Below are 18008 nucleotides of genomic sequence, written 5' to 3'. Positions count from 1 at the left end.
GCCCTGCAAACCACAGCCAGGAGAGGTGTTATTTCTGTCCAGACACATCTACAGAGATGCTTTAACTCTATCATCAAATGGCAACACGCAAGGGACTCCCAAATCCAAGCTGGGAGCTGGGAATGGCTCTGGCTCTGCAGGTGATAAGGCAAGGAAAAAAGGGGGGGAAAAGAAGAGGCAAGTAGAATCATCAAGGTTGGAAAAGACCACTAAGATCATTTAGTCCAGTGGTCAACCCAGGTCCACCAAGCATCATGAAACAGGCTGGCAGTGGACTCACTGTCCCTGGTGGTGCTCAAGACCACCAAAGGGTGGATGTGGTATTCAGGGATGTAGTTTAGTGGGTATGGTGAGGATGGGTTGATGGTTGGACTAGATGATCTTTGCAGTCTTTTCAGCCCAATGGGTCTATGGTTCTATGCCCAATAAACCATGTTCTTCATGAGGGACAATGAACGCACTCAGGTTCTTGACTCCAGCAATGCAGCAGGTGTAGGGATTGAGTTGCTTCCCTCAGTATTTAAAGGAGAAATAATAATTAAAAACATGAGATGTAGGGAAGGTAAAGAGCTCCACACTCAACTCTCCCCCACCCCAAAGGCTGCCTTGATCTGTTCTTCCCCAGCACTGGGCTGCCTGGGCACTTGATCCCCTCCCTGCTGCAACGCGATAACGCGGCAGTGCTGCCAGCTCCCAAGTTAAACATCTTATTAACAGCTGTGACGCAAAGAGGAAATCGCCAGGAACTATCGCAGAGATGAGAGGGGACACATTTGCCATTGATTGGGTGTGATAGCACAGCGGGGAGATCCGCGCATGAAAGGCATCTGACCCTTCCTTCCCCCCCACCCATGTCATGGGAAAACGAAACCCGACGTTCAACCAGCGCGGAGGCAAGAGGGGAAAAATTAATTATTTTTTAAGATAAAACAACTCGCCTTACAGGAAACCATTTGGATGCAGAGCTGTGTTCAGCTGCAGCCAGCCTCCGTCACAGCCATCCATCACTCTTGTTTGGAAATCAGGCTTTTTAGGGTGGGAAGGTAGGGGAGAAAGGGGAGGGGAAAGGAATTAAGAAGCTCTCTTGCAGCCGAAGAGCTGCAGGAGGCTGTTGGCAAAGTGGTCCAGTGATCATCTGAAATGCAGACGGTCACGTGAGGAGCTGTCTGCAGCTCCAGCGCAGCCCAGAGAAGTGCACACACAGCATTTCCCCACCCGGCCGGCGGTCCCCGGCTTTTACTCTACAAGGTGACCCTGTGCTTTACACTGGAGACACAGGGACAACACCCAGCTCCTGCTCGGAGAGATGGATCTCCCTGCCTTATCACTTTGTTTTTGCTTTAATTTTCACCCCATGCATCATTCCACACTGAAAGGGCTCCAAGTGCATCACCCACCAGCCCCGCACCTCCACCAGCACCAAGCCATCAGCAAAAGTCCCTCTGCAAAAGCTGCCCCTCCACCCCAACCCAACCCCCACTGACAAATCCCAGTCTTTCACTCTGCAATGATGACTTTTAGTCCATATAAATCAGCACTACGCTCCGGAGACGCATTGCATTGCACTAAAGTCAGGCAGATGCAGTTGGACTAAAAAAAGAGCATGAGTTGTGCATATATTTTTTTTTTTTTAAAGGCAGATTGCCTTTCACGCTTGAATATATTTATAGATTTATAGGTAGGGCTGTTGAAATCTTAAGGGCTCCTTGCCACAGGAATCCAGGCCTTTCTCATGTTCACAAAGTGGTGTAACCATATAAAAATGGGACTGCAGTGGAGCAACGGGTGCTGCTCGCCTCCAACCATTAGGGATAAAATAGGGGAAAAACAAATAAGCATTCAAGCAGTAAACTTGTTGTTTCCATTCAGGATGCAGATGAGGATGTCCCAGAGGTGGGACGGCCTCATGCAGTGCACAGAAACCCCATACTCCCAGCCCCACAGTTGGTTGCTTTCTTCCACAACAGAACAGTATGGGATAAAATAGGGGAAGAAATCCTATTTTTTTCCCCTACTTAGGCTATAAAAACACATCCGGATGCTAACCTTGGGTTTCCCTATAGCATGGCAGTGTGCAGCTATTTAAGACAAAACCCAAACTGTAATTAAAGTTATTGATAGAAGCCAACATTTGCTGCTGGCTATTTTGATACCAAGTGTTGCTATACCTCCAGATACTCATTTCCATAGTCTGCAGAGGATGATTAAGTTGGAAATGGGGCTAAATGTTCATAGATTATTTTTTTCCCAATGTTTTTACAAGCACTTGTACTTTGGGATCAAAGAATTGCACTTTGCAGGCTGAACCTAGAGGATGCTGCTCAGCAGAAAGATGTGGCACTGAGGAACCTGGGTTAGTGGGCATGGTGGTGATGGGTTGGGTTGAATTGGATGATCTCAGAGGTCTTTTTCTCTTTAATGATTCTATGAATGGGCATGGTGGTGACAGGCAGAAAGAGCTGGACTTGACTTAATGGTCTGGTCCAACCTTACTGGTTCTATGATCAGGAACTGCCTGGAAACCAGCGTGTGATTTCCAGTTATTGAGTTACACATAAAAATGAAACTAAAAGAGCATAAATGAAAGAAGGGGGTTACACCAGATAACCTCCGGAGGTCCCTTCAACCCCAACCATTCTGTGGTCTTACAGAAGGTTTCAGCTTCTGAAAGCAGAACTGACGGGGCTCCCCTGACATGACTATTTTCAGCCCCATGCAAACACAAGTATCACCTTCCAGAGGGAGAGGGATTTCAGTGCCGAGCATTCACCAAAGGGTAAAAGTCGCTTCCTCCACCTGTTCAAGTGCCAAATCTGATAGTGGCTGCTGGCATCTGACACCCCCAAAATGCAGCTCTGCTGATGTTGCAACACCCTTTGCCTGCACCTGGATGGTTAACTCTGAAACCTACTGATAACATGAGATTAACCTCCTGGCAGTGTATAGGTATCGGTGCTGAATGCTGGTGGGTATACAGCTCCCCAAGCTTTAAATCCACCTGCAGGCTTTCACTGTGTGCTGTTAGCAATCATCTGACCTGCAACATTAAGAAACATTATAACTGCAAACTACAAACACTGCGTAGGGAGATCCATATCTACCATCCGATATACATTTACCCAAAATACTCCTTCCCCATTGCTACCAATAAATAACACGACTTCTTTAAGGTGCTGCTTGGTTGCTGATCCTCCTTCAGCACACGAAGGACGCCAGGCTTGCACAAAGAACCCCCCGACAGCTCCAGATGCCCCATTTACGTTCCAGCTCCCATGAGCAGGAAGACAAAGCTGTAACCGAATTAACTGGAAACTGGCAGCAGTGCCAACATGCCAGATTCCAGCTCATTGCTGCTATTAGCAATCCCAGTCGCAAGCAATACCCACCTTATGTAGGGTGGAGAGACAGTGCAACCCCACACACCCAATCCAATGGATGCTGTTTTATGCAAAGAGCCAAAATCAGGACTTGCAAGGGAGTGTATGCTTGTCCCTTGCGACATCGAGCTATGCGTGGAGCTGCTTTGCTGGTGCACAGCACCATGTACAGCCCCATTAGGATGGGTGTCTGTAGTCTGCAACCCTGCACGTGGCCTCCTTGGGGCTGTTGCACTGATATAGCACACCAAGCACGAAACCCCAGCTGCTTTCATGTCCGCTGCTCAGTGCATGACCCTCTCTATTCCCCAGCACTGTTACTGCACTGTGCAAAGCCACACATGTACCCCCTTGTACATGCTGCACCTCACAATGCAGTACATAACCTACTTCACCCTTCCACCCCTCAGGGTTACCGCAACCTGAAATGCTATGCTGGACATATATAGACCCCTCCCATGATTACTGCACTGTGCAATGCCGTGCTATCCCTCCCCCAGGGTTACTGCACCATGCAACGCACGCACGACCACCATCCCCCCCCCAAACCACACCCAATGCTTACTGCACCGTGCAGCGCTATGCAACCTCCCCCACATTCACTGCACCGTGCAAATGCATGACCCCTCACGGCGCAAGATACCCCCTACACCCTCTATGCTTGCTGCACAATTCCACCCCCCACCTCGGCCTTACCGCACCGTGCAATGCCACGCATGCCTCCCCCACAGCTACCAGCACGGTGCAATGCGGTGCACGAACCCCCCCCTTACCCCGTGCTACAAACAACCCCTCAACACCACGCAATCCCAGCTCCCACCGTGACAGCGGAGCCCGGTTCCCGTGCGTGTCCACCCCCGCTCATCGTGATCACCCCCGCGGGCGGCCTCCCCGTGCCACGACTGCATCGTGCGGCCGACACCGCCGCTCTCAACGCTTCCCCATACCACGATCTCGACCGCAAAACACGCGGTCCGTCCCCCCACTTCCCCATCCCCATCCCCATCCCCATCCTCACCTCCACCCCCACCCTCACCCCCATCCCCATCCCCATCCCCAACCCTATCCCTATCCCCATCCACAACCCCACCCCCATCCCCATCCCCGTCCCCATAACCATCCCAATCCCCGTCCCCATCCGGCATTGTTGCGCGGGCGGCCCCACGTGCTTCACCACCTCCCCCCCCACCTCCTCGTCCGCGTTTCTCGGTCCGCACCGACCTGCTGCTCGCCTGGCTCCAGCTCCGGCCTCGCCGCTCCGCTGGGCCCCGCTCGGTTCCGCACCCGCACATGCAGCCGCTGCCGGTACCGGTACCGCTCCGCTCCGATGCCGCCGCTCCTTCTCCCGTTGGTCCCGGAGAAGCGCGCGCGCGCGCCGCAAGCTCCGCCCACCCAAAAAACCGCGCCCCCGCTTGAGGTCACGTGACGGCGGGAGAGCCAATGGGGAGAAAGGGGAGGTGGAAGGGAGGGAAAGTGGGCGGGGCTATTAAATGGGCGGGGCAATTGAGTGGGCGGGGCTACGCGATAAGGGGGCGGGGCTAAGGGGAAGGTTATAGTGAAGGGACCACGCACCAGGTCCCTATATATATATATATATATGGTATATATGGTATATATACAGTGCTATATATATAGTACTATACTATATATACACTGTATACTATATATATGCACACTATATATATATAGGATATAGGATATATAGGTATAGTATATATAGTATATATTGTATATATGATATATATGGTATATATAGTGTGTATACAGTATATATAGTATATATACAGTACTATATATACTATATATATACTATATATATACACACACGCACACACACTATATATATACACACACACAGACACTATATAGTATATATATTATATATACTATATATAGTGTATATATAGTATACATAGTATATAGGATAGGCCTCTTTGGGGGTGATAGACAGGCAGTTAGTGCCCAGAAACTCTATTCACCTACATGGAAACCAGAAGTGGCCAAACAGCTTTCCATTTCTGACAGCACATCTTATTCCAAGGGTCAGCAGGCTGCCTTCTCCATGTCTCATCTGGCATCATCTCATCTGAGTGTTTCCAGTAGAAAAGATGCAGCTCAGAATCTCTTAATGCATCACATGTGAAATAATTAGTATTAATAGTATTGAAAGCCAGTTTTCCCTAGCTTGCTTGTTGCCGTGACTCTTATGCGACCGCAGTGTATGTGGGTAAGTATATAGAATGGTTCCTTTGCTTGAAACCTGTGAACCTATAGATGTATTTGAACCTGTTGATGTTAGGCTTTGGCAAGCAGGCAGCTGGATAAAAGGGATATCCATCAGCACACATAGCTCTCTCCTTCCCCTCGCATGGGAAAGGCATCGCATAAGCTTAGTCTTGATGAGACATCAGCACATTCACACCTTATAATACAGCCTCGCTGAGAGCAGAAACAGAACTGTTACTTCCTTTGCTATTGACGTTTGGGTTTTGCTCTTTGACTCCCCGCTACGTTTCCTAAGCGAGAAAATCATCTGTTATTCACATTAAGTTTTTCTAGCGTGTCTGTTGGCAATGCAAGGACCACAGCACTAGTGCTGGTGATGCTGGAACTGACTGAGAAGCCCACTTGTGAATGCTTTCTTTTAAAAAACACACACACACACACAAAAAACCCTGAAACAAACAAAATCCAGCACAAAGAAAAACAACTTTGCAGCTGCTTTACTTGGGTATTTTTGGTGAAATCCTTTCTTGCTGAAACAGCATGACCCTTTTTCCTTCCATGGGGGTTTCCCAGGCATGATGGGGGGAACTTCATTTGGCTCCGAGGGAATGTGTTTGTTTTACTGTTTGTGAATATGATCTGCCCGCCTTCCTTTCAGATGCAGCAAATGCCAGTAATCTGTTTTTATTTAGTCGAGAACCTGAGAGCGCTGTTTGGCAGGCTGTTCTTTACTTACCATTTGAAATGTCACATGGCAGATTGAAGCACTCGAGTGCAATCTCAGCTTGAGAGCGCTGGCAGGAGAAAAAAGGGGCAGCAGCATGAGCCCTCCCGCACGTCTCAGAAGTGCCCTTAAATGTCAAAGTTGGATCCTTCTTTCACGGAAGAGGCTGAAGTCTTGCTGGGCCGAGGGTACAAATTCATACCAGTTTTCATAGTGGCATCGAATCACAGAATGGCCTGGGTTAAAAAGGACCACAATGATCATCCAGTTTCAACCCCCCTGCTATGTGCAGGGTCACGAGCCACCAGACCAGGCTGCCCAGAGCCACATCCAGCCTGGCCTTGAATGCCTCCAGGCATCCACAACCTCCTTGGGCAAAGGATTAGGTTTCGCTTCTGCTCTCTGGTGGGTGAGCATTTGTCCTCTCTAAGCTGAAGGGGAAATGGAGGCATTAAAAACTGATATGAGGAACACCTTCAGGTCTCTTGGCAAGCCTGTATTCATCTTCAGCCAACTCACTTCTCTATATTTTAGAAAAACAGACTGAGAAATGTTTCTGCAATCAGGTCACTGCCTTAAGAGGATCAAATAGGCTTCACGTTAGCTGTAATTTCCTGAATTTGAATGGATTTGCAGCAGAAATATCGACAATCTCCTGTGAATGTTAGCATCCTTGAGCACAGTTTCCAGCATAATGCACTGAAAAGCAATGTGGGAGGACTGTAACCTCTGTGTGGATGCTAATCCCAGGGGACTGTATCTGCCTTAGAGTTAGTGGAAAGCCTGGCTGTGTTTTAATGTGTGCTTGTGGCAGTGCTTGTATTACAGCTTGAACACCTGCTTGTATCAAGTCCGTGCAACCACCATGTTTACTGAAAGGATGGTAACAGCACCCGTGCACCTGCTTTGTCTGAGTTTCTGTAATCATTTTTTTCTGTGGTCCTTCTGTCATTTTCATTTCAGCTGAATGCAAAAGCTTTCTTTGTGTCAGGGCAGTGCAACACATCAATGATGGAAAAAAAAATAGCTCTCTTTTGCCACTTGCAGAGAATGATTCTCATAGCTGCTGTGTCAGAGGAAGGCAGCAGAAACATGATAATTCCAGTTTGGAAAGGTTACAGGAGAAACAACTCCTCCAGGGTAGGATGTGAAACATGGATTCCTGATATGTCAGTTTTAATGTTTCAACACCGATTTCTCCTTCTCATCTACTAATTGTTTGATGTGAACAAGTTCTCCACCAAGCACACAAGGTCCTTTTCTACTCCTTTGGTGGAGCAGTTTAGACATGCCATTCCACTGGGATTTGCACATCTGAATGAGGTTTCCAGTTAGTAGACAGGCATCATGTTCACCTGCATTACAAACAACCTGGGTTTCTCCAGCTTGCTGTGCAGTGTCTACTGAGTACTTCTTTCTGGGAGAGCTAAGAAAGCTGGAGTATATATACACATATGCAAAAGTTCTGGTTAAAATTTAGGTGTTATCGTGTTGGTTTGTTTTTATTTAAATTAAGTGGGCTTTTCCTCCAGGAGATGCTGAAAGTTGAGCATTTACCTGTTCATGAAGAGTCATTTAATAGCTGGACCAACACCTGAAGCTGGACCTTCACTTGAAGGAACTGACTAATTGAGCTGCATTCAGCACATGAGTGAAACTGAAGCTCACTCATACGTGTTAATGCCTTTCTCTTTCCCACACTCATCAAAACCTTCTTTGCATACATCATAGATTCTGTGGGTATTAATAGCTGATTAAGGCTACAGAACAGAAGGAGCTGGGTCTTGGTGTTAAGTTGCATTTGCATGTAGCAGAGATGTGAGAAGCTATGCAGGGATCATTGCTGATGGCTAGATAGCCTCCTCTCTGCCATCCAGTGCAGCTCAGGCTCAGTCCTGCTTGCTGATGCACATGGCATAGTCCAGGGTTTTTCATTTGGTCTGAGAACTTGGTTAAATGTTTGCAGACACTGCAGTGTGGAATGGTATTTTAATCACATGAGGGAAGGCAGGATGGGCCTCCCAGGGCAGGGCTTCTTCCCATGTGGTCCCTGCTCTATTGGTGGTCTCCAACATGTCAGAAGGTGGTCTGCAAATTGATTGCAATTAAAAAAACTAAGCCATACACATGCATTCCCATGCCAGTAAGCCAGCAATCAGAAAGGAGGTAGGGAAAGAGTATTAGAAGTTGATACAAATCTGAGTTCTGTAGCTTGGTGGCAATCTTTCTAGTGATGCTACATGCAATAGTGCTCAAATTTTGTCCTTTTTGTTTTTAATCCAGATGATGCAGCAGTCCTTTGATTTAAGGATGTTGCTGAGGGGCAGCTGGTTGCTCCATCTGTACCCCATTTCATCTTTCAGTTGGAAAACTTGGCCCTTCTCACTGCTCAAAGTTACCAACCTATCAACATAGCCTTTCCCTTATTAAAGGACAAGCTTGTGTACTTTTCTTTGTATGATAAACAGCAGTGCCTACTTTCTGTCTCATACCCAGGCATCCAGACTTAGCCACCCCTACGGAAAGGACTATTCTGTGTAACAAGCTCTACCTGGGAAAGCAGACACATCCTAAGGGCACGATACTATCGGTGTGGAAGGGACAGGGTGTGCCCCAGGCTGATGGAGACAGCGACTGGAAGAGGGTGAGAAAAATGGAGCTCGGAAATGTCTCTCTGCCTTGGAGGAGTTTCTTTCTTGGTATCTGCGCAAAAAAAACCAACAGCAAACGAACAACAACAACAATCTTTTGGTTAGGGCAACTTGGAAAGGTTTGCAAAATGTACTGCTGAATGCTGACTGGGGTAAAGGAATTTGTCCATCTTCATTTTATGATCTTGATTTTTGGGTGGTCTTGTGTAGAGCCATGAGTTGGACTTTGTGATCCTTATGGATCCCTTCCAGCTTGGGATATTGAATGCCAAATAACTTGACCTTGTACCATTCAAAGCCAACAGAGTCCTGGAGCTGTACATGGCATAGAAACCTGGCCCTGGCTTTTAATTCTCCTACAGGATCTGTAGGATCTCACTTGGCAGGGCATGTGCTCATCCCATTGTGGATGCTCTTGATACAGACAAAAGCATTTTACTGTAGTTTAGCTTAGACCACATTGGCGGTAGGTGTGGTGAAGTCCAGAACTTTGGTAAAAAATAGAGCACCTGGAGCAGAATCTGGCCTTCTGAAGAAGCCTTGGTTGTGCTCAGTGATGGATACAAAGGAAACTCATGGTTCCTGGAGTGTGGAGGCAGGGGATGGATGCATCAGTTTGCAGCTGGGAGCATGGGAGCTGTATTTTTCTTGCAGAAGCGCCTCTGTGACCAGGACCACTGTTCTACCACTGTTCCAGGAAATATATAGTGACTTTTTAAAGCTTAAACTGGAGAAATTCCTTCTTTTAGTCCTGGTGGGTCCTGCTTTGATGCTGGTGCTGGCATCAGGGAGGCCAAGCCTCCCACTGGTTTCCTTTCCACATTTTACAGAACAGAGGTTAAATGACTTTCCCAAGGTCATGTAGGAAATCAGTAGGGCAGCAAGCTGGTCATGAGGACATCCTTTCTCCAGAATTCAAGAAGACCTGGTTAAGAGGTACAGAGAAAGAAGGGGACTTGGCCAAGTTTGCAGGACCATCCCACATCCTCAGGCAGAAAGATTATCACATATTTCCCGCACCTCCACTGCAAAAAGTGAATGGGAAGGGGTGTGTGGGGGAAATGAGCCGGTTGCTATTAATTCAGTCGAGCTTGACTGGACATGCACAAGCAATCTGGAGAAGGAAATAACTCTAGTTCTGTCTGGTTCAGCAGAAACTCCACCCACTGAAGCTTTCCGGCAGGAAATCAAGTTACAAACATTACATGATCTGAGCAAATTCTCATACACTGATCCTACCCTGGGGACAGGACACTTTTGCTAGCTGCTTATTGAGGCTGAAGTTTTAGATATCTTAACCCTTTCTGGAGTGTCACTGAGAGCATCTCTCTTTCTAGTGCTATCCGGAAATCACGAGCAAGAAAAAGAACGGATTAATGATTTTTGGGGTCATGCTTCATCAATAAAGAGACCTTGAAAGCTATCTTTTTGTGGAGGGAAAAAGGGAAGGGCTGGAGAGTCTTTCTTCTGCTTGCTTTTCCTACTGAAAAATTGAGCTCTGTCGACAGTATGTTTCCTGGAACACCCTAAGGATGACCAAAAAACGTGTGGTTTCTGGCACCAGCCTGATGCAAGCGATACCTCTCAATGGAGATTGTTTCAGACACATTGCTTTGTATTAAAAGAAATGCCTGAGAAACAATAGGGGAAAAGCTGCCATGGTAAAAATTCAGACACCTACTGCTTTAGCTAAGGGTTAAGATAAATTGCAATCTGCACGTTGAAATAATATAACGAGCCTTAAGGACGTAAACCCTGACACTTGCTAATGGCCCTGAGATTTAAGATGAAAAAGCAGAGAGAAGAAGGCAGCCTGTCTTTCTCACAGGAAACAAAAAGGAGCACGGCTCTTCTTTTTATCCAATTACCAGCAGAGCAGACACACGTCTGACATTGAGGATGGATGAAAGGTGGAAGCTGCCTGCAGTGACAGCATGACTGCTTTTCACATGATGCTTTACTGGGGATTCATGGCCCTTTGTGAAAGGTGGGGATGGCCCTTTCCAGCCACTCTTCACTGTGTGCCATGGCTCAGGTTTTCTTTTTGTTCATCTGGGACGCAGAACATCTCTTGATGAAGGTCACAGCTTAGATCCCCGTGGCTCGTTCTGGTGTTTATAGCCATTATTAGTAACATCAGCTCGTGCATGCACTTCTCCCTGCCTGCCCTTGTCTGGCTGCAAGGGAGCAGGGGCAGGATAACAAAAGAAAGTATAAATAGTCTTTTTAAAAGCCTGTTAAATAGAAGTAGACTTTTTAGGGAGGAGGGAGAAAGAATGAGGCGTGTTACCATAGTAACTGCCAATGGTTTATTTAAGAAGGACAAAGAAGCAAACACCACAAAAAGGCGAAGTCGACAGGAGCTGGAGATTGCTGGAGGAATCTGTCGGGGCACAGACAACATGGGGCCAGGTAAGAGCAAGGAGGTTCTGCCAAAGCTGTGCTGAAAAAGTTTGTCCCACTTTACCTTTTGCAACGTGGTCTGGAAAATGTTACTTTGAAATGTGTGTTTCTAGTTAGGGTTGGGGTTTTTTTGGTGGGTGGAGGGGGGAGGGAGATGGAACGGAGTGTGGAGAAGTGCATGAGAACAAATATCAGACTGGTGAGATCATCAGATTCAAAAGGTCATGCAACCTCTGAACCCACTGGGGTGCAAAGTCCAACTCATGCTTTTGGTCATCTCAATATTGTATAATAATATATAATAATAGCAGCACTTTGAGGTTGGAATAATATTGTATTATTATTATTATTATTATCCCTGGAGGCATTCAAGACCAGGTTGGATGGGATCCTGGGCAGCCTGATCTAGTGGCTGGCAACCCTGCCCATGGCAGAGGAGTAGAACCAGATGGTCTTTCAGTTCCCCTCCCATGTAAGCCATTCTATGATTTTTTCTGTGGATCCAGAACCAAAGTCAGCCTTGATGTAGGCTGATCAGCCAAGTAGGCACAACTTTGATTTTGACCCTCCATCTGAATCAAAGATTTTGAAGATTTTGCTTTTCTCACTTGCGTTTCCACTTTTGCATTTCTGTCTCTGAGGTCAGGCCATTGCAGGTTCCTCAGTCATTCCTCTAAGTTCTCACTTCTTGAAAAAAAGATCAAAGTAAGCTTTTATCATAGGATCGTGAGCATTTTGGACTGGAAGAGACCATCTGCAGCAGAAACAAATACCAAAACCATGCACTTTGTGAGGCACTTTAACAGCATTCCTGGAAACAAGTGGCAATCAATTGGTCAAACAGCGCAGAGCTCGTGTCCTCTTTGTGTGGATTATAGGCACAGGGCTGCAAACTTGAGCTTGGAGCAACATGACCTTGCAAGGGACCAAGAGAAGAGATATTTTGGGGCTGGACAGAGCAGGTCTGACTGGCTTCGGTGGTTGGCTGTGGTGCTGCGCAAGCATTGCTCTGACCCTTGGGAGTAAGAGGTGCTCTGGGTGCGGGCAGAGCATGCCCATGTTTGAGTCAACTGTGCAACTCTGATGCTCCAGCTCTGTTGTTCTGACCATCCCACAGACCAGTGGTGGTGGATCTCAGCTTACTCCATCCTTATGGATCTGCTTTTTCCACTTGTAGAGGCAAGGGCCACGTTTTTCCTTTTGTGTTCTGCCTCGTAGATGTAAACTTTCTGGGAGTGGCATATCTTCCTGCTTGCTCTATCAGTACTAATCACTCTGGGAACCTGATCAGAGAGGTCTTTCAGGGCCCTCCACAATGTCTGCTGTTAGAAACAGGACCTGACTGTCTTCTTCTGTATGCATGCTGTGCTTTGACATCAGTGACGCTGAAATCATCTTCACTGGTCTTTCCTTTTTCCAGCAGGAAAGCTCTCACTGGGTCAGAAGCAAATACCAAGGGCTGAAAATGTAGAATAGAAACTGCATCTGGAATTGCAGGTGTGATGGTGACCAGAAACACCACAATGAGACTGTTCCACTCTCAACATTAAAGGCTCAAAGATCAGAAACAACTTGAAAGTTCCCATCTTTGGTTTTTCTTTTGATGTTTTGTTTTTAATCTTCTTGTTTCTAAATCAGTGTAAGGATTTCCCCATGCTTGACTCATAATTTTGGAAACCTCAGGGCTGCTACTACTGAAAGGGTTCAAATGACAGACTAGAGACCAAGCTGCCCTGTGAGGAGAGCTAAGAATTGCAGAAAATGCTGATTTCATCTCAAAACCACACCAGCAACTCTATCAGGGAAAGGGAAACAATTGCAAAAAGCTTCTGGCCTCTCTGCTGTAGAAGGCAGGCACCATGGGCTTTCCCATCCTATTTGGCTTCATGATACAGTTTAAAACAACACTGTCTGTGTTCATATAACAGGGAAGGAGACTGTCGCTTCAGTTTCTATCAGGGAGCTCATTCCTCGGAGCTAAAGGTTTACAGTTCTTTTTAAATCACTGATCATGAGCTGAAAGGCCTATTTCTCCTTAGAGCAATCAAAGAAATTGTCCTTGGTTTCCTTCTCCAGCATCTCTCTTCTTGATATGAGCATTGCAATGTACAATAGCTCCTGAGTGTTACTGATCTCCAGGATGAAATCTGATGTGTGGTTCAGAAGGCTGATGTCTTGTGAGCCCAACAGCACAGATGTGTTAGTCAGGGCATGGAAATGACTTCATCCAAAAAGGGCCCTCGGTTAGCTAACCTGAGCTGGCTTCTGTGCAAAATCAAACCTACGGGTGGCATATTTAATTATAGCTACTGAACTAAATTCTCTTTGTTTTCTCCCATAGAGCAAGAGGTGAATCAGAACCCAACAGCTCTTACTTTCTCCATTTCCCTGACCCTATGGAGAGTTATCCCACATGCCCAACCAGCCATGAGAAATTCAGGGTGAGCATTTTCAGAAGGTTTCACACAGCCTTTGATGTCTCCTAGCCTGGGAAATTGGTCCCCCTCCTGCTTCCCAGCTTGGAAGGTCTCACTCTGGTATCTGCAAGAGATAACGTTCCCTTTTGCTGTCTGCACTCCAGGACAGGCTGACTGCCTCTCCTCTCCAGGGCAGCAAAAGGGATATTTCCCTCCAGATACTGCAAGAGGGACCTGTCAGAGAGGCTTGCAGAGCTGGGCAGTCTGAACCACTCCTCTATTCTCACAGAGACTGAGTTATGCCAGGCTTTGACCTAAGTGTGACTGCTGACGGTCACAGAGATTTGACTAATCTCCTTAGTTTGCTGTGAAATTTGTGATTCCTTTTAGGGAATAGATTTTTTTTTTATGATTTTTTTTTTTTCTTTTTTTTCCCCTTTGGGCCAACTTGCAATGTAAAAATAAACTGGAGCTCATGGTGGGAGATTAATTTCCTTCCAAACTCAGGAAGGGCAGTCAGTCAACACAAGATCCTCCTGGCCCATCCCAGGAGGATGCTGCTCCTGGATTCATTTCTGCAGACAGCTGCTATACAACCTTGCCAGGAGACTTCCTTCTGCAGTGCTCTGCTGTAGCCCCATGGGGTCTGAGTGCAGCCTGTGGGCACAGCCCAAGTCTTTTCCTTTCCTCCTTGCTCTGCTAGCAACACTTCTCAGTGCAGGAAGAGGAAAGATAATGCCCTAATTTATAGTCATATGTGATCTATAGAATCTTTAAAGTTGGGAAGGACCTCTAAGAGCATCAAGTCCAATCATCAAACATGACTACCATACTACTAAAGCATGTCCCTAAATGCCACATTTCCATGCTTCCTGAACACCTCCAGGGATGGTGACTGCACCACTTCCCTTGGCAGCCTGTCTCAGTGCCTCACCACTCTTTCTGAGAAGAATGTTTTCCTAATATCCAACCTGAACCTCCTCTGATCCATCTCCTAAGGAAGTGGGAAACCTCATATCCCCAGGGATCCAACCTCTGTGTACTGATGAATAATTTTACATACTCGTGTTGTTTTCCTATCACTCCCACTTCCAGCAAACTCCTGTCCTCTACAGAATTTGCACCTTACTCATAGAATCATAGAATCATAAGTCATAGAATATTCTGAGTTGGAAGGTACCCACAAGAATCATTGAGTCCAACTCCTGATTCCACACAGGACCAGCCCAAATTCAGACTCTGTGTCTGAGATCAATACCCAAGCACTTCTTGAACTCTGGCAGCTGATTTCTTACACATTCTAAGCTCTACAAACAAGCCCCATGCTCTTTGCTGGCTACTGTGCCCTTGCACCTGGAATGCTGCAGATAAACTTCTATATGGAGGTATGCTTGTGGGTCTTTCTTTGCAGTCCGTCTGGTGCATGTATTTGCTGCACAATGCTTGGATTGCTCAAATAACAAAGAACTAGTTGCTCACACAAATGCCAGAGCTGGGCTCGTTTTTTGCTGTGCTCCAGGGGTTCCTGTTTCTAGACATTCCCATGAATTAAGCTGAGCAAGCTGGCAGGCGAGTAACGATGTCTGAATGTTGGCATGAAAAACCCAACCGCAAATCCAACTGTCATTGTCCTCCTGCTTTGAAAGTTTTAAGCCCTTCAATTAGGGAGAAATGACAATGCCCAGAGTGGGATTCCTTTGCTCTTATTTCAGCATCTGACAGAGAGCTGTCTGACTTCAGATGAACCAGTCGTTGTTGGCTCTCTTTATTTCCGATGCAGAGAAATAAGAGGAACGAGAGTGTGATTCAGTCTGTAGCAGCATCTGAGAGAGGTCAGATGAATCACAGGCTATAAAATAAGATGAAGTTGCATGGCCAGGCATACAAGTCTGCATTTTAGGTGTATAAATTTAAGTGAGATGAATTCCACTGGTGTGACTCAAGTGGTCAGTCGCACAGTGCAATGACACACTGACCACGTTGAGTGATGCAGTTCTGATGTCATGACTTACCCTCATCCCTGACTCTTTTTCCTTGCAGTGTAAAGGTGAAGCACTGTTCTGTTGATTCATTTCTGATCCATTACTGGCAGGACTATGCCACGTATGATCAAGGTGGCCACTGAGCATGTGCTTGTCTTCTGGAGGAGCAGCTGTGTCCTTACCTTGTTCTTCCATCTTGCTCTTTCCTGTTCTCCAAGACAAGGCATCTCTGAATTAATAGAAGTACTGAGGGGTAAAGTATCAGTAATGTAAGGAAATCCTAGAACTGTGGAGAAATGGGGCTGAAAGGTAGACATGGAGACATTGTATATTTCACCCCAGCACAGGAGGCTGTGACCAGGTTTCTAATGCCCATCCATGAAAGAGAGACCATTTTGATAAAAGGGCATAGAGACTTTCCTGTGTGTTTCCTCAGGTTTTGAATCTGTGTCCAGTGGAACATGTGGTTTATTGTGTTATGAGCAGCGTTGCCTCCTGGTGAGCTGCAAGGCTGGGGCATTTTATTCTCACAGTGCATTGCTGAACCTTTTTTTCTGAAGTTTTCCCTAGAATTCCCTGGTTAGGTTATCCCTAGAAATCACCAGCTGAGAAGTAGCTTTAATAAGCAGCTGGGTCCTTCTCCTCTGAACTTCAAGGACATGCCATTGACGCCACACTGCTCTGGGACCTGCCTTACCCAGTGGGAATCTGTTTCTCATTCCCTGAGATATGTGACAATCCCCTGAATTTCAGATATGAAATAGATGTGCCAGACTGTGATGGGGAAAAATACCTTAGGAAGGGCAGATAGGAGGGAGCTGGAAAAGATCAGAGTCACAGGATGGCTCGTGGCCATGTCTCTACCTCTCTTGCTTCTTCTAACAGGCAGAGAGGGAGGACCATTGGACCTTGTGTGAGCTAAGAACACAGAGAAACCATGCTATAGTAGCTATTAGTAAAGCAGTAAGTAAATATTGGTAAATGCTCCAGAGCGTTGTGCTCAGGAGCTCCATGACCTTAATGCTATAAGTTCATCACAGAACCACTAAGGCTGGAAAAGAACACTAAGTTCATCTAGTCCAACCCGTCACTACCATGTCCACTAAACCATGTCCCTCAGTGCCACATCTACCCTTGTAACACCTGCAGGAACAGTATCACCACACTTACCTGGACAGCCTGTTCCAATGCAATACTACTCTTTCTGGGAAGAAATGTTTCCTAATATTCAAACTGAACCTCCCGTGGCACAACTTAAGGCCATTACTTCTTGTCCTACTGACAAGTTGTCCCTGTCTTTCTACTTGTAACTCTGGTGTTGCTCCAATTAACCTTTGAGCTACTGAACAGATCCTCCTAATCCTAAAGAGATTTTCATGCCAATCTGGTGGCAGCTTGTGGGAAAGAGCAATGCCTTAAATTGCAAGTCAGTTGGGGTGGGAACAGCTCCTTCCCATTTCCTCATTCTTTGTAGCTTTGAGATACTGCGTGTTTGGCCTAAACCTACATTATGTGTTAGCCTGTGGTGATGGCTGAACTTTATCCTGACATACGTAAGGGATGAGAAGATCATTATTCATCCCTACATACCATACGTGCTTCTGTGAGCACACCTTGTTTGGTTTGTGGGTGCTGAAGACAAATGACAGTGAAATAATCTGGATTCTGGAAGAGAAGGTCAACCCCTTCCTGAACTGCCAATAGTTTGTGGTTCTCTACATTGGAAGCTTAACTTTACTCACCTGAAATGCTCCCTGGTTTTGGAGTTCTGAGATACTAAGTCAAGAAATTAAGCTCTTTACTGTGTCTCATGTTAGGCAGTGAAGGAGGTTCTCTGGAGGTTTGGTCTTCATGTCCATGTGCTCTGCAGTCCGTGGGCTGATATGTCTTCAAAATGCATCAAAATTCTGGATGTGAGTATGAACAAAGCATTTGGCACTGGTACAATTTGAGAAGCTATTTTTGGGGCTGCTTTGTTGTCTGAATGCAATCTGGCCTACAGGGAAGTCTGACAAAACCATCTCCATCTGAAGGTACCATCCAGATGGAGAAGTTACTTTGGCAGAACTGCCACCATGGAAGCAATGAATTGCATACAGAGATTTGGAGCAGCTCAGCCCATGCTCTCATATGTTTGTGTCTCCCTTCAGTTCCCACGCCTCTGCACTTCCTTGTTTAGCCCAGGCCCGGAAGCAAAACTGCTGAAATGTGAGGAGGAAAGTAATTCT

General features: G+C 46.4%; 1 protein-coding gene and 1 long non-coding RNA gene across 4 annotated transcripts in view; one reads left to right on the top strand and one right to left on the bottom strand.

Annotated features, from left to right (window-relative positions):
* The window catches only part of PTP4A3 (protein tyrosine phosphatase 4A3), a 41854-nt gene extending 37111 nt beyond the window's left edge, over nt 1-4743 (bottom strand). The window contains exon 1 of one of the 2 annotated variants that reach the window (XM_015856403.3): nt 4599-4743. The gene's annotated coding sequence lies outside the window, so the exon portion shown is untranslated. Of the gene's footprint in view, nt 1-943; nt 1121-4598 lie in introns of those variants that run through there. The other variant, XM_085536906.1, reaches the window with a different exon arrangement.
* A 6369-nt stretch (nt 4744-11112) lies between these two features.
* The window catches only part of LOC107310580 (uncharacterized), a 137172-nt gene continuing 130276 nt past the window's right edge, over nt 11113-18008 (top strand). For both annotated transcript variants that reach the window (XR_014942379.1, XR_001553644.3), the window contains exon 1: nt 11113-11390. This is a non-coding gene — a long non-coding RNA (uncharacterized LOC107310580). The remainder of the gene's footprint in view (nt 11391-18008) is intronic.

This window comes from Coturnix japonica, chromosome 2 (genome assembly GCF_054131305.1).
Source record: "Coturnix japonica strain WE chromosome 2, WE-NBRP24, whole genome shotgun sequence".
NCBI classification, from domain to species: domain Eukaryota; kingdom Metazoa; phylum Chordata; class Aves; order Galliformes; family Phasianidae; genus Coturnix; species Coturnix japonica.
The sequence above is the reverse complement of the archived record's forward strand: the minus strand, read 5'-3'. Positions and strand labels throughout refer to the sequence as shown.